Here is a 17,731-nt window from a genome sequence, read left to right as displayed (position 1 = left end):
CATAAACATGAATATATATTTTTTGTATTAAAACTTAAAAAAAATATCCCATTGTAAAACCAGTTTTCCATTAAAAGGATGGAGTAATAATTTACTTAACCAGTCCCCCATAAGATTGATGATTTTGGAAGATAACCTGTTGTCAACTGTATTTATTTCTCTCTTTCACCAGGTATTTTCTAATTATACAGTAATTTTTGGCAGAGCCATTTACCTAATGTTCCTTATAGTCATATATTTTCTCTGCCTAGGTAGACATTCTAGTAAAACAAAGTTAATTTTTTCCCCAAAATAATGAAGCAGCTTGAAATTATGCACTCTTCAATTTCATAATCCTTTAAATCTAAGGCCATTATATTTTTTATCTCTTTTTAAGATACTGCTTATGTATTCCTTTGAGGAAGCATCTCGATTCTCACTTCAGTTATTTATGATTTAAATTTGCATACTGTCTTTCTTCTGAAAAGCTTATGGCATTGAATAAAAACACTTTCAACTTTCATTAAACATCTGTCACAATCCAATGCTAAAAAAAAGCAGCAGGGAAGCTTTACAACAATAACTGAAGACATATGAAGAGAGAAAGAAAATAATAAATAATAATAAGAAATTTATTGTACCATCATTCAGAGTCCTGTGACCCAGCTGCAAAAAAAGAAATCTACTTTAACCTTTAATGTGTTAATGGCACATAATCCATTCTCTAGACAAGTAGTTGATTTCTATTTCTAGTTCACATGACATGCAACCTCTTAACTCAGCAAATTTCTCAAATCTTTTGTTTAAAATGCTCATCCATTTGCATCCCCAGATTCATCTGTTAAGAATTTGCCATTCATTGTTCAGTATTTAGATAAAAATATCAGTTGGTTAGGCAGGCAAGTGGCAATATAGCATTTGAATCTCTATGAATACCTCTATTAACAAAGATTGAGCACTCTGTATAACACAGTTGAGATACCTTACAAAATTACGAGTGAGATAACATTACAAAATGTTGAGTAAAAAGTATTTATCCAAAGCAAGAAGACATGTTGTAACCATGTAAGTAATTGGGAGAAACAGAGGAAAGCTTAAGAGAATCTACACTTATGACATCAAGAGAAATCTAAAACATTATTTTTACTAAGTTGTTGCTACAGAACTGAGGGGTCACAACTTAAATGGAAGTCTCAACAGAGTAATCTGGGAACACAGGCAAAACTAACAGGGTTTATCAAGCTCCCTTTTGCAGGAAAATATAAGAGAACTATGGAGAGATCAAAATGCCAACATGTTCTGTAATGAAGAACGTGAAATTACTTTGAAATTAATCAAATGAAGTCCTTTCCAGAATAGAAACCAGCACTGAGAAGAAATTGTTTACACTAGAAGTTATATTGAAAAGAACAAGAACATCAGTCATGGAAAAGAGAAGAGAAATTTAGTATAAGATACAAAAGAATAATGAGCAGAATAAGAGGCAATAAAGGCCTTAATAGAAACACATACTAAAAACATACAAGATTTAAGCTAATAAAAAAAACATAACATAACTTAAGATGTAATCAAAGTATAAATAGAACAACATAAATTAGAATTCAAAACATTGAGAAATTAGGTATTAATAAAAAGAAAAACTTAAAGAGAGGGCTGATACTATGCAGAAAGGGTTAAAATGACAAAAATACATACTTGATATTGAAGATTAACCTAGAAGACACAAACCAGTGGATAAATGTCACAAATAGCATTATGAAATAAACAGAAGATGGAAATCATAAAACAATGAAATAAAAAAGATATAGAGAAAAGAATTTTAAAATGTGAAAAGGTGATAGAGAAGATAGGCAACAAAGGTCCAACATACACATAACTGGAGTCCATGGTCGGGGGGGGGGGGTGGGGGAGAAATCAAAGCACTGGAACAAAACAAATCATAAAATTTGTACTTAATGTATAACTCTGCACTAAAATGTGACCTGAACACATTAGGATATGATACCAAATAACTAGGAAAAATATCTCAGAATAGCCAGTATCAAAATACATTCTAGTAATACTGTTAAATGTTGAAATAAAACGTGAAAGAAAGAAAAAAAAATCACTTCTGAGTGAGCTTCAGACAAGTAAAATGAATAATTATCAGCATAAGGCTTGTGTTGAATAGTAGATATAATTTTATCTGTAGAACTCAGCTTAGGTGATGGACCTACCAGAGACATTGTATAATGGTATGGTGATATATTTTGACAATATTGATAGTAAAATAGCATAAGTTGGTGGGGAGTGTGAAGAGCATATGAAAAATAAACCTGATGTTTCCCTACGTTTACTGAAAAAATATTTTAGTTAATATTTTGATGTTATGGGTCAAGAAGGAAACATGTAAAAATGCTTATAATGTTCAATGTAGGGAATCATTAGATGTGCAAAAAGAAGGAGAAGAAGATAAAGATCGGACAGGTTTTATCAGCATGCTAATACAAAATAATCTTTAAGACAAAAATGCAAGACTTCCTGTATGTGAATGTATATATGGGGGGTGGGGGTGGGAGAAGAACCGATCACAAAATAAAAATCTCTGTGTCTTCTCTCTTTCTTGTTTCTCTTTCTGATGGAATTTGGATTGAATGTATTTATCTATTCAACTATTACAAGAAAAAACAATATTTCTAACAAAAAAATCCAGCACTACGCTGTGAGCCAGAGAACACTTAAAGATATTTCCAAGAGGTTAAAAGAGTAGAAAGAACATACAGTTAATAGGCAAATTCAAGTTAAAAAATGCAAGAATCAGTATTGTGATATTTGACAGAATAGAAGTCAAGCTGAAAAAAAAAAAGGTAAAAATAAGAAAGCATGTTATAATGCTAATGTTTACAGTTATAAATTAAATAGAATATAGATTACTATTTACACATATAGAAACAGAGCAAAACATTCACGAACACAAACAGCAAAAGCTCCAAGGAGAAACTGAAATCTATTGGTATACAAGAGATTTTAAATCCCCTTTCAAATTTAATACAGCTCAAGTGGATAAAAAAAATAACTGTACAGAAGATCTAGTTTCTTAAGGTCAGAGCTTATGTCTTTGATTTTAAAACATTCTTGCACTCTAGTGTAAGTATAGAAACACAGAGCATTCCCCATAATCACTGCTTGTGCTGTATCCCACATATTTTGATATGTCCTTTTATTATTATGCAGTATAAATATAATTTTATTTCACTGTTGAGCCATGTATTTGTCCCTATTTTTATTAATTTTAAAATATTTAGTTATTTTTGATATATTTTACTAATTCCTAATTTAATTCCTTTGTGATAAGAGAACATACTTTGCATGAATTCGATCCTTATATATCGAGTGGTAGTTTTTGTATGACTCAGGATGTGATCTGTGTTGCCGATCAGGATGTGCAGACCATCTGTGTTGCCTTGTATAAAATGTTTCATGATAGGGGCGCCTGGGTGGCGCAGTCGGTTAAGCGTCCGACTTCAGCCAGGTCACGATCTCGCGGTCCGGGAGTTCGAGCCCCGCGTCAGGCTCTGGGCTGATGGCTCAGAGCCTGGAGCCTGTTTCCGATTCTGTGTCTCCCTCTCTCTCTGTCCCTCCCCCGTTCATGCTCTGTCTCTCTCTGTCCCAAAAATAAATAAACGTTGAAAAAAAAAAATTAAAAAAAAAAAAAATAAATAAATAAATAAATAAAATGTTTCATGATAAATATAGTTCTATGTAAAAAATAATAAAATTATATACTTACTATATATAAATTAATATGTAAAATTATATGGTAAAACATATAACAGTTCATTGTTATATATAATAACTAATATAATTATATAAATATATATTATAGAATGTGTAGAATATGTAAATTTATATGTACATATATAAAGTTGGGTCTTTTTAAAATAATTTCAGCCGTGGGGCGCCTGGGTGGCTCAGTCGGTTGAGCGTCCGACTTCGGCTCAGGTCATGATCTCACGGTTCGTGGGTTGAAGCACCGCGTGGGACTCTGTGCTGACAGCTCGGAGCCTGGAGCCTGCTTCTGATTCTGTGTCTCCCTCTCTCTATGCCCTTTCCCTGCTCACGCTGTCTCTCTCTGTCTTTCAAAAATAAATAAATGAAAAAAATTAAAAAAATAAAATAAAATAATTTCAACATTTATTTACTTCATTTATGTTTACTGTAATGATATACTACGAATGCATTTGCATTTTACCTCCTTCTGCTTCTATTTTGTTGCTGCTGTTCCATCTGTTCTTTGTTTCATTGTTATCACTTTATTACCTTTTAATGGTATTAATTGAGAATTGTTTTAGTATTTTATTTTATCTTCTCCATTGCCATTTTTCTTCTACCTTTTTATATTTTACTTTAGTTCTTTCTCTAAGAAGTAAAACAATGATGATTATCTTATCTTATTCTAAGTTAAATTAATATTATATTGATTTATAGATCTTTAAACAGTATAATTCTACTCAACTCTATCCCATCCTTCGGGTTTTGTTTCCATATATTTTTCCTCTATCAGTATATTTATCTATCAATATATTTATCTATTATGGAACACAAAATATATTTTATTTTTATTTTAATCAGTTAAAATAAATATTTTATTTACTTACATATGTTTCTCTATCCCAGTGCTCTTGATTCCTTCCTTTAGATCTGGTTTCCACTTGGTATCAATTTTCTTCAATCTAAAGAGCTTGCTTTATCATTTTCAAAGTTCTTTGCTAGTTCCAAAATGTAGGCTTGCCTTTTTTTAGCCGTGTTTCCTTTTTTTAAATTTTTTTTAAAGTTTATTTATTTTTGAGAGAGAAAGAGACAGAGTGTGAGTGGGAGAGGGGTAGAGAGAGAGGGAGACACAAAATCCAAAGCAGGCTCCAGGCTCTGAGCTGTCAGCACAGAGCCCGACGTGAGGCTTGAACTCATGGACTGCAAGATCAGGACCTGAGCCAAAGTCAGATGGTTAACTGACTGAGCCACCCAGGCGCCCTAGCTATGTCTTCTTTTAAACATTGGTTAGATTGTCCTGCTTCTGCACATAATTTATAATTTTTGATAGGAACAGTAATTTGTTATTGAAAGACAGATATTTTATATAAAGTATTATTAAGCTCTGGATGATGAGAAGATTGATTGTATCCTCCACTAAGTTGTGAGGGTGGTGACCCCTGACCTTCATGTAATTAGGGAATGAACTTGAGAATGGATGTATTTTCTAAGGTTCATTCCATTCCTCCTTCATTTCAACTCTTTGGATATAACCCTGCATGGTCCTAACCAGTCCTGAATTCCATTTACTTCTCTCTTTAATATCATAATACAGACAGAAACTTTGCTCTGCTTCTCAATGGCTTTTAATTGTGTCTCCTTGTTACTTGTTTTATCTAGCTTCATGAGTCTTAAAATATGTCAAGGGGACAACAGCTGTACTTTTGAGTCCCTCAGATGCTGGCCACGATTGCATCTTAGAATTTTAAATTTTATTTCCCTATGTCAGTAAAACTTCTTAAATCTGTCTTGCCTTCTCTTCAGCTTAGTAGTACTATTTAGCATGGTCTCCAGTACTAAAGGCAATCAAATGACTTGAGAGGAAAAACTTCATATAAAATATCTGGTTGAATTATTCAAGCCTACCCAAGAATATGAAAAGTAAATGATTGTCCAGGGTAAAGATATCACCTAGCTTGGTGTAAGGTGGTGACGGTGGAAATGAACAATACATTTTGGTCACAGCTTATTAGAAGATTCGATCCTGGGTGAGCATGATTAATGAAGAGGCAAGCATAAAGGACGACTTTCTGGCTCCTGGTATATATAGAGAGAGATCCAAGAATTTTGAGCTGGAGATACATAGGTGATGCGATGGACTAGAGAGAGAGAATGACAGGAGCCAGACAAAAAGACCTTGGGACAAGGCTTAAGGAATTTGAATATTTAAGGGCCTGGGAAAGAAAGAGCCCTCGGAGAAGCAGTGCTGTGCCATTGTAGTCAAGACCAGCACATATTTCAAGATAGGGGAAGTGAGAGCTGATGTCCAATGCTGCTAAAGAATATTATTTATTGTTTACTTAATTGTGTGTAAAAAAATACTCTCCTGGGGCGCCTGGGTGGCGCAGTCGGTTAAGCGTCCGACTTCAGCCAGGTCACGATCTCGCGGTCCGTGAGTTCGAGCCCCGCGTCGGGCTCTGGGCTGATGGCTCAGAGCCTGGAGCCTGTTTCCGATTCTGTGTCTCCCTCTCTCTCTGCCCCTCCCCCGTTCATGCTCTGTCTCTCTCTGTCCCAAAAATAAATAAACGTTGAAAAAAAAAAACTCTCCTGTCTACAGCATAATTATTGGGAGAAATAGTGAGCTACATGTGTAAAATGGTTTTCTAATCCATCATACACGATATAATAAATGTTTACTATTAGTTTAAGGATTAGGCAGGGAAGTTACATTGGACCCTCTTCATTGTTGCAACAGTATGGAGGATAGAGCACATGAGACCCAGAATAAGACCTCTAGTCCACTAGCACTCTATGTGAAAAATAATTCAAGTATATTAATTATTGATTGAGGTATGGATTGAGATTTGGAAGAGTTATTAAGAGATGGGTTTGGATTTGAGGATAAAGAAACAGGGTGGAGGGATCTAGGATGGTCTTCAGGTTTCTGTTTAGAGAAGTATAATAGAGATTGAAAGGTTATTACTAGTACAGAAATAGAAAAAGAAAAGACTCTTACTGTATAAGGCACTGCCAGTAATTAAAAAAAAATCGAGGTAAATAGATAAAGGAAATTACAGGTAATCAACCAAGGAATTTTTAACTAAGCACTAATCCTTCACTCCAGAATACCGGGCAAGTATACAAATATCAGGGTGTTGAGTATAATCTGGGGGAAAGGATATCAGTAGAGATTCTATTTTATCTAGTTTGCTAATCATGATGTATGGGAAGCCTTATGATAGTGGAAGGAATAGCAAAATGTGTGTATGTAACAGATCACTTTCCTATATCATGTATACACCTATGCATTACATTGCCACTTCTCACTAGTTAAAATTTGTCTATGTAGCACAGAAAGAAAAAATGAGTAACACTGAATTCTGTTTCTAAGCGAAAGCATTTAGAAGACGGAAGCATCAACATAACTGATACATCTGCAGTGCAGTTTTTTTCCCTTGCAATTTGCCTATCCTGATGAAATTTCTTTCCTGTGTTTATATTAATTCACTCTTACGCTCATGGCAAAAAAAAGATGCTAATAAAACAGTACCACATATAATATTTGAACTTACTTGAAAATACTTTTCTGGAGGGTGTGCTGACATATTGAAATTCATTTTATCTAGAATTGTGTTTTAAAAATAAAATCAAATCTATACTCCTGTATCAAATTATCTTTTGTCTACATGGTAATATAATTTTAATTACTTTTACTCTTTTGTCTTTTGTTTCTCACCAAAGCAGAAATGTAACTCCTATGTTTACAAAAACATATAAAATAGAAAATATGACTGATAGTTATTCAACTCTTATTGAATGGGAAATAGTTGCTTATTAAATCCAGGGAGGGGATACATTTTAATTTCTCTTGCATAGAAGTCATTTTACCTAGTTATTGCCTTTTTTTCCCCACAGATTCATTTATATGCATTTCCATTTTCTATCATCCACTTTTCATACTTGAGGCCTTATGCTGGTATACATATATACACACTCACACAAACACAAACATTCATGGAATAGAGCCTGATATGGAACCTTAAAGGAATAAAGGTGTTTTAAATAGGGATTATGTGAGGTTCATTTTTATTTGTATTTTTCTCAAGAAAAAAGTGTTGGTATACTTCTCATAAAGTAGCCAGAGAATTAAGCCTTAAAAAAAGAGATTTTTTTTTTTGCCATTAGCAATACATATTTTTAGGAAATCCCAAATTTATTTATTTTTTTTATTTTTTATTTATTTTTTTTATTTTATTTTTTAATATATGAAATTTATTGTCAAATTGGTTTCCATACAACACCCAGTGCTCATCCCAAAAGGTGCCCTCCTCAAGACCCATCACCCACCCTCTCCTCCCTCCCACCCCCCATCAACCCTAAGTTTGTTCTGTTTTTAACAGTCTCTTATGCTTTGGCTCTCTCCCACTCTAACCTCTTTTTTTTTTTTTCCTCCCCCTCCCCCATGGGTTCCTGTTAAGATTCTCAGGATCCACATAAGAGTGAAACCATATGGTATCTGTCTTTCTCTGTATGGCTTATTTCACTTAGCATCACACTCTCCAGTTCCATTCACGTTGCTACAAAAGACCATATTTCATTTTTTCTCATTGCCACGTAGTGTTCCATTGTGTATATAAACCACAATTTCTTTATCCATTCATCACTTGATGGACAATTAGGCTCTTTCCATAATGTGGCTATTGTTGAGAGTGCTGCTATGAACATTGGGGTACATGTGCCCCCATGCATCAGTACTCCTGTATCCCTTGGATAAATTCCTAGCAGTGCTATTGCTGGGTCATAGGGTAGGTCTATTTTTAATTTTCTGAGGAACCTCCACACTGCTTTCCAGAGCGGCTGCACCAATTTGCATTCCCACCAACAGTGCAAGAGGGTTCCCATTTCTCCACATCCTCTCCAGCATCTATAGTCTCCTGATTGGTTCATTTTGGCCACTCTGACTGGTGTGAGGTGATATCTGAGTGTGGTTTTGATTTGTATTTCCCTGATAAGGAGCGACGCTGAACATCTTTTCATGTGCCTGTTGGCCATCCGGATGTCTTCTTTAGAGAAGTGTCTATTCATGTTTGCTGCCCATTTCTTCACTGGGTTATTTGTTTTTCGGGTGTGGAGTTTGGTGAGCTCTTTATAGATTTTGGATACTAGCCCTTTGTCTGATATGTCATTTGCAAATATCTTTTCCCATTCCGTTGGTTGCCTTTTAGTTTTGTTGGTTGTTTCCTTTGCTGTGCAGAAGCTTTTTATCTTCATAAGGTCCCAGTAATTCACTTTTGCTTTTAATTCCCTTGCCTTTGGGGATGTGTCGAGTAAGAGATTGCTACGGCTGAGGTCAGAGAGGTCTTTTCCTGCTTTCTCCTCTAAGGTTTTGATGGTTTCCTGTCTCACATTCAGGTCCTTTATCCATTTTGAGTTTATTTTTGTGAATGGTGTGAGAAAGTGGTCTAGTTTCAACCTTCTGCATGTTGCTGTCCAGTTCTCCCAGCACCATTTGTTAAAGAGGCTGTCTTTTTTCCATTGGATGTTCTTTCCTGCTTTGTCAAAGATGAGTTGGCCATACGTCTGTGGGTCTAGTTCTGGGGTTTCTATTCTATTCCATTGGTCTATGTGTCTGTTTTTGTGCCAATACCATGCTGTCTTGATGATGACAGCTTTGTAGTAGAGGCTAAAGTCTGGGATTGTGATGCCTCCTGCTTTGGTCTTCTTCTTCAAAATTCCTTTGGCTATTCGGGGCCTTTTGTGGTTCTGTATGAATTTTAGGATTGCTTGTTCAGAAGAATGCTGGTCCAATTTGATTGGGATTGCATTGAATGTGTAGATAGCTTTGGGTAGTATTGACATTTTGACAATATTTATTTTTCCAATCCATGAGCGGGGAATGTCTTTCCATTTCTTTAAATCTTCTTCAATTACCTTCATAAGCTTTCTATAGTTTTAGCATACAGATCCTTTACATCTTTGGTTAGATTTATTCCTAGGTATTTTATGCTTCTTGGTGCAATTGTGAATGGGATCAGTTTCTTTATTTGTCTTTCTGTTGCTTCATTGTTAGTGTATAAGAACGCAACTGATTTCTGTACATTGATTTTGTATCCTGCAACTTTGCTGAATTCATGTATCAATTCTAGCAGACTTTTGGTGGAGTCTATCAGATTTTCCATATATAATATCATGTCATCCCAAAAAAGCGAAAGCTTGACTTCATCTTTGCCAATTTGGATGCCTTTGATTTCCTTTTGTTGTCTGATTGCTGATGCTAGAACTTCCAGCACTATGTTAAACAACAGTGGTGAGAGTGGGCATCCCTGTCGTGTTCCTGATCTCAGGGAAAAAGCTCTCATTTTTTCCCCATTGAGGATGATGTTAGCTGTGGGCTTTTCATAAATGGCTTTTATGATCTTTAAGTATGTTCCTTCTATCCCGACTTTCTCAAGGGTTTTTATTAAGAAAGGGTGCTGGATTTTGTCAAAGGCCTTTTCTGCATCGATTGACAGGATCATATGGTTCTTCTCTTTTTTTTTGTTAATGTGATGTATCACGTTGATTGATTTGCGAATGTTGAACCAGCCCTGCATCCCAGGAATGAATCCCACTTGATCATGGTGAATAATTCTTTTTATATGCTGTTAAATTCGATTTGCTAGTATCTTATTGAGAATTTTTGCATCCATATTCATCAGGGATATTGGCCGGTAGTTCTCTTTTTTTACTGGGTCTTTGTCTGGTTTAGGAATCAAAGTAATACTGGCTTCATAGAATGAGTCTGGAAGTTTTCCTTCCCTTTCTATTTCTTGGAATAGCTTGAGAAGGATAGGTATTATCACTGCTTTAAACGTCTGGTAGAACTCCCCTGGGAAGCCATCTGGTCCTGGACTCTTATTTGTTGGGAGATTTTTGATAACCGATTCAATTTCTTCACTGGTTATGGGTCTGTTCAAGCTTTCTCTTTCCTCCTGATTGAGTTTTGGAAGAGTGTGGGTGTTCAGGAATTTGTCCATTTCTTCCAGGTTGTCCAATTTGTTGGCATATAATTTTTCATAGTATTCCCTGATAATTGTTTGTATCTCTGAGGGATTGGTTGTAATCATTCCATTTTCATTCATGATTTTATCTATTTGGGTCATCTCCCTTTTCTTTTTGAGAAGCCTGGCTAGAGGTTTGTCAATTTTGTTTATTTTTTCAAAAAACCAACTCTTGGTTTCGTTGATCTGCTCTACAGATTTTTTAGACTCTATATTGTTTATTTCTGCTCTGATCTTTATTATTTCTCTTCTTCTGCTGGGTTTAGGCTGCCTTTGCTGTTCTGCTTCTATTTCCTTTAGGTGTGCCGTTAGATTTTGTATTTGGGATTTTTCTTGTTTCTTGAGATAGGCCTGGATTGCAATGTATTTTCCTCTCAGGACTGCCTTCGCTGCGTCCCAAAGGGTTTGGATTGTTGTATTTTCATTTTCGTTTGTTTCCATATATTTTTTAATTTCTTCTCTAATTGCCTGGTTGACCCACTCATTCGTTAGTAGGGTGTTCTTTAACCTCCATGCTTTTGGAGGTTTTCCAGACTTTTTTCTGTGGTTGATTTCAAGCTTCATAGCATTGTGGTCTGAAAGTATGCATGGTATGATTTCAATTCTGGTAAACTTATGAAGGGCTGTTTTGTGACCCAGTATATGATCTATCTTGGAGAATGTTCCATGTGCACTCGAGAAGAAAGTATATTCTGTTGCTTTGGGATGCAGAGTTCTAAATATATCTGTCAAGTCCATCTGATCCAATGTCTCATTCAGGGCCCTTGTTTCTTTATTGATCGTGTGTCTAGATGATCTATCCATTTCTGTAAGTGGGGTGTTAAAGTCCCCTGCAATTACCACATTCTTATCAATAAGGTTGCTTATGTTTATGAGTAGTTGTTTTATATATTTGGGGGCTCCGGTATTCGGCACATAGACATTTATAATTGTTAGCTCTTCCTGCTGGATAGACCCTGTAACTATTATATAATGTCCTTCTTCATCTCTTGTTACAGCCTTTAATTTAAAGTCTAGTTTGTGTGATATAAGTATGGCTACTCCAGCTTTCTTTTGGCTTCCAGTAGCATGATAAATAGTTCTCCATCCCCTCACTCTCAATCTAAAGGTGTCCTCAGGTCTAAAATGAGTCTCTTGTAGACAGCAAATAGATGGGTCTTGTTTTTTTATCCATTCTGATACCCTATGTCTCTTGGTTGGCGCATTTAATCCATTTACATTCAGTGTTATTATAGAAAGATACGGGTTTAGAGTCATTGTGATGTCTGTATGTTTTATGCTTGTAGTGATGTCTCTGGTACTTTGTCTCACAGGATCCCCCTTAGGATCTCTTGTAGGGCTGGTTTAGTGGTGATAAATTCCTTCAGTTTTTGTTTGTTTGGGAAGCCCTTTATCTCTCCTTCTTTTCTAAATGACAGACTTGCTGGATAAAGGATTCTCGGCTGCATATTTTTTCTGTCTAGCACACTGAAAATCTCGTGCCAATTCTTTCTGGCCTGCCAAGTTTCAAAAGAGAGATCAGTCACGAGTCTTATAGGTCTCCCTTTATATGTGAGGGCACGTTTACCCCTTGCTGCTTTCAGAATTTTCTCTTTATCCTTGTATTTTGCCAGTTTCACTATGATATGTCGTGCAGAAGATCGATTCAAGTTACGTCTGAAGGGAGTTCTCTGTGCCTCTTGGATTTCAATGCCTTTTTCCTTCCCCAGTTCAGGGAAGTTCTCAGCTATAATTTCAAGTACCCCTTCAGCACCTTTCCCTCTCTCTTCCTCCTCTGGTATACCAATTATGCGTATATTATTTCTTTTTAGTGTATCACTTAGTTCTCTAATTTTCCCCTCATACTCCTGGATTTTTTTTATCTTTTTCTCAGCTTCCTCTTTTTCCATAACTTTATCTTCTAGTTCACCTATTCTCTCCTCTGCCTCTTCAATCCAAGCCGTGGTGGTTTCCATTTTGTTTTGCATTTCATTTAAAGTGTTTTTCAGCTCCTCGTGACTGTTCCTTAGTCCCTTGATCTCTGTAGCAAGAGATTCTCTGCTGTCCTCTATACTGTTTTCAAGCCCAGCGATTAATTTTATGACTATTATTCTAAATTCACTTTCTGTTATATTATTTAAATCCTTTTTGATCAGCTCATTAGCTGTTGTTATTTCCTGGAGATTCTTCTGAGGGGAATTCTTCTGCTTGGTCATTTTGGATAGTCCCTGGAGTGGTGAGGACCTGCAGGGCACTTCCCCTGTGCTGTGGTGTATAACTGGAGTTGGTGGGCTGGCCAGAGTCAGACCTGATGTCTGCCCCCAGCCCACCGCTGGGGCCACAGTCAGACTGGTGTGTGCCTTCTCTTCCCCTCTCCTAGGGGCGGGATTCACTATGGGGTGGCGTGGCCCGTCTGGGCTACTTGCACACTGCCAGGCTTGTGATGCTGGGGATCTGGCGTATTAGCTGGGGTGGGTAGGCAAGGTGCACAGGGGCAGGAGGGGCAGGCTTAGCTCGCTTCTCCTTAGGTGATCCACTTCAGGAGGGGCCCTGTGGCAGCGGGAGCGAGTCAGATCAGCTGCCGGAGGTTTGGCTCCGCAGAAGCACAGAGTTGGGCGTTTGCGCGCGGAGCAAGCAAGTTCCCTGGCAGGAACTGGTTCTCTTTGGGATTTTGGCTGGGGGATGGGTGGGGGAGATGGTGCTGGCAAGCGCCTTTGTTCCCCACCAAACTGAGCTCTGTCGTCCGGGGGCTCAGCAGCTCTCCCTCCCTTTGTCCTCCAGCCTTCCCGCTTTCCAAGCAGAGCTGTTAACTTATGACCTCCCAGATGCTAAGTCGCGCTTGCTGTCGGAACACAGTCAGTCAGGCCCCTCCTCTTTTGCAAGCCAGACTCGGGGGCTCTGCTTGGCCGGCGAGCCGCCCCTCCGCCCCCGCTCCCTCCCGCCAGTCCCTGGAGCGCGCACTGCCTCGCCGCCCTTCCTACCCTCTTCCGTGGGCCTCTCCTCTGCGCTTGGCTCCAGCGACTCCGTTCTGCTAATCCTCTGGCAGTTTTCTGGGTTATTTAGGCAGGTGTAGGTGGAATCTAAGTGATCAGCAGGACGCGCGGTGAGCCCAGCGTCTTCCTACGCCGCCATCTTCCCTCCAAGAAATCCCAAATTTAAACATGTATGTGCCCCAAATTTCTTTTTTTACAAATAAAAGTGGTTAAGAATGTATGGAAGATCCTAATAGTAAAATTACATTACTTGTATTTTAAAGTGTTTGTAATAGGGGCGCCTGGGTGGCGCAGTCGGTTAAGCGTCCGACTTCAGCCAGGTCACGATCTCGCGGTCCCTGAGTTCGAGCCCCGCGTCGGGCTCTGGGCTGATGGCTCAGAGCTTGGAGCCTGCTTCCGATTCTGTGTCTCCCTCTCTCTCTGCCCCTCCCCCGTTCATGCTCTGTCTCTCTCTGTCCCAAAAATAAATAAACGTTGAAAAAAAAATAAAAATAAAGTGTTTGTAATAACTAGCAACTGATAGGTTGATAAGAACACTGAGAACATATTTTAGCAATAAAAACATATTTTTCCTGTGACTCATGATCATGAATAGTCCATAACACTTAACAGTAATAAAGAGGTCCTGCATTTTTATTTAATTCTTTCATTACTTTTTCCTTACCATTATTTATGTTGATTTAAAATAGTTGTTTATTTACCAGAATTCCTTTAAAAATGCACCTATAGTTGATTACTTGTATGTTTGTGAGACACTGGTGGCTCTAATTACAGTAAAAATGATTTTCATAAATTCTTGAAAATTTTTTAATGGTTATTTATTTTTGAGAGAGAGAGAGAGGGAGGGAGGGAGGGGCAGAGAGGGAGACACAGAATCTGAGCAGGCTCCAGGGGTTCAAGCCTATGAGCCACGAGATCATGACTTGAGCCGAAGTCAGATGTTTTTTTTTTTTTTTTTAATTTTTTTTTTTCAACGTTTATTTATTTTTGGGACAGAGAGAGATAGAGCATGAACGGGGGAGGGGCAGAGAGAGAGGGAGACACAGAATCGGAAACAGGCTCCAGGCTCCGAGCCATCAGCCCAGAGCCCGACGCGGGGCTCAAACTCACGGACCGCGAGATCGTGACCTGGCTGAAGTCAGACGCTTAACCGACTGCGCCACCCAGGCGCCCCAGATGTTTAACTGACTGAGCCACCCAGGCACCTCTTTCATAAATTCTTTGTAAGAATAGTCACTATGTCAAAATATTATTTGTACTAATTGATTTTCCTGTATATTATGAAATGTATCTGTTTAAAGTGACTTAAAACACTATGATCTAACCCAGAAAATTAAAGGAGCCTTGACTCCAATTAGTAATGTGCTTGCAGACATTATTTTAAGAGTCATCAATATGCTGTTAATGAAAAGGGGCTTGTAGGAATTTATTGAGTTAATCATAAATTGTACAGTTCTCCTTTTAGCAATGTGAGAGGATTACACTTTCTCTTGGAGTTGGTACAGTGCTTGAATTGGCCAACATGAATGGAAGTGTCATTTGTTGCTTGCAGGTAAAGGCATTTAATTGCCATTGCAAACCATTTTAGTGATCCCTTCTCCCTGTACAGTTAATCATGGAAACTAAATAAACATGAAGAACAAAGACCCTTAATTAACTTCACTGGGCATATAGTGAAATAAAACACTGAGGTTAAATCATTGAGATTGGATGGTTTTAGTTATTGCAAATAACAGTGCTACCCTGAATGACACAAAAACCTAAAAGGAAATAGTAACATGCTAACTCTGCTCTCTCTGGTGAAACAGTTTCTGAGACTTAGAGCTAATTTTAACAATCACAAAGATTATGATTGGTAATCAAGTAACACAATCTTATTTGAGTTCGTTCAAATTAGACATTTTTTTTGTTCTATATGTGGCAGGTTAGAGAAGTACATATTTAATTGAATATGAGAAAGTCATTGTATTAATAAAAAGGCCTGATCTATGAGAAATTTCAAATACTACATGTACATATGATATAATACATATTCCACCAAAACTAGTTATATTTCAAAATGGCTTTGGCTAACAGGTTGTACCATATGTTTTATATAATTTTTTTCTATGGTTGGTATAGTTTTCCTATGGATAGACTTATTCTTTGTTTGGATACAAAGAGTACCAATAAACATACTACTTTTTTAAAACTAAAATTATAAAGGAAATCAGGTCTATAATCTTTCAAAGGTAAGATGACTATTTGTTATGAATGGTACATTGCCAGTTTATGTATGTTATATAGGCATAAATTTTTTAAAAAACACTTTTAAAATCACCCCAGTTCAAACAATAAATCATACAGTCACTCTACTGAAATATGTGTGCCTGTATGAAGTTTATTATAACAAGTGAAATGAATGCTGAGATTTGCAAAGATTAATTAAAATTAGATATGCATACCACATTCATACCCCAAACATAATATAATTTCCATGAGTGCAGGGCCTTAACACTGTTTCATTGGCACCTATTATGGTATCTAATAATTAATCAGCACTCAAAAACATGTATTAAGTGGATTCATTGATGATGACAGTAGATGAGATGACTAATGTATTAATGGCAGACTTGGGGCTCAAAAAGATTGTATAATGGAAACCATATATGAATGGAAATTCTGGATTTTCTTTTCAAAAATTGTATTTCAGAAACATGTCAAAAGATGTTTTCATATATAACAAAATAGAGAAAATTTTAAGATTTTTAAAACATTTACTTATAACTTCTTCCAAAAAAGTAATGATTTTGAGACAGTGAAAGAAAATAGACTGATTTATTTTATAACTTGCATGATATTAAGTTGTATTAACTAGGAAGGAAAAATCCTACTGTATTCTCAGTGAATGCACATAGCTGCTTTATTGTTTAGCTTAGGGGTTTAATGATTTAGAAGAAGAGAGCCTCTGAGTTTGTAGGCGATATTTTTAAGCCAGCTCAGCATTTGCTAAGGGAATTGGGACTATTTAGAATGAAGAAGAGAATACTTACCAGGTTATAATAATTGTTTGCAAATATTTGGAATACTGTAATATATAGAAGAGTGTTCAGATTTTGTTTATCTCCAGAGGACATAAATAAGACTAAACCAATAAGTGAAAGTTTGGAGGCACTATGTCAGAATATTTTGTAAGAAATTAGAACTGTTTAACAGTGTAATAAGCTACTTCAGAAAGTATGGAATGCCATATGTTAGACATGTCCATCTTTCAGGGATAAAAATTATTTCTCCCTTGGCAGGACCAGTTGGACATTTAAAACTTTTACAACCTACAAATTCCTTGTATTTATTATATCATTATATCATACTGAGAAGTATTGGTTGAATGACTTATGAATGCGCTCCAGTGATTAAAATAAGAATTAGAATTCCTAGGCCATTCAAATCCAAGAGTACAGTCACTGTATTAATGAAATAACTACAATTATGACAGAATTTTCTACCCTCTAATCTCCAGCAGAATAGCTGGAATGCCAGAACCTCAATGTTTATCTTACTCTAGTAGGATCATGAGGAGTGGTTCACAACTTTTCTTTGAGGGCCATTAAGCCTCTGTCTTTTCTCATCTGTCACAATGATGTCACAACAATAATATCATTTCTTCCAAATTAGTCGAGAGCTGGGTGCTCCTTTCCGTTATTTTTCTTGCCCAGTATCATTTTTAGGCAGAGTATTTTCCCACTATTTTATGAAAACTTTCTCACCATCATCAAGTCATTCCCATAGAAATCAAAGTTTATTGGTGACAGCAATATGTCACCAATGTATTTGGATGCTATACTGAGTGGGAAAGACATTCTTTCATATTTTATTTCCTTTTCTTTTAAATCAATATAACAAGATCCTTGACTTTGCAAGTTTTTGTCTTCATAATATTCATAGCGTTTTTGTGTTCTAGTTAATTCAGAAATTAGTATGTTTTCTTCAAGGATGGTTTGCAAGACAGTCAAGGTAACACCACCTTAAAGA

The sequence above is a fragment of the Leopardus geoffroyi genome, chromosome B2, assembly GCF_018350155.1.
Source record: "Leopardus geoffroyi isolate Oge1 chromosome B2, O.geoffroyi_Oge1_pat1.0, whole genome shotgun sequence".
NCBI classification, from domain to species: domain Eukaryota; kingdom Metazoa; phylum Chordata; class Mammalia; order Carnivora; family Felidae; genus Leopardus; species Leopardus geoffroyi.
This window is presented reverse-complemented; position numbering follows the sequence as displayed.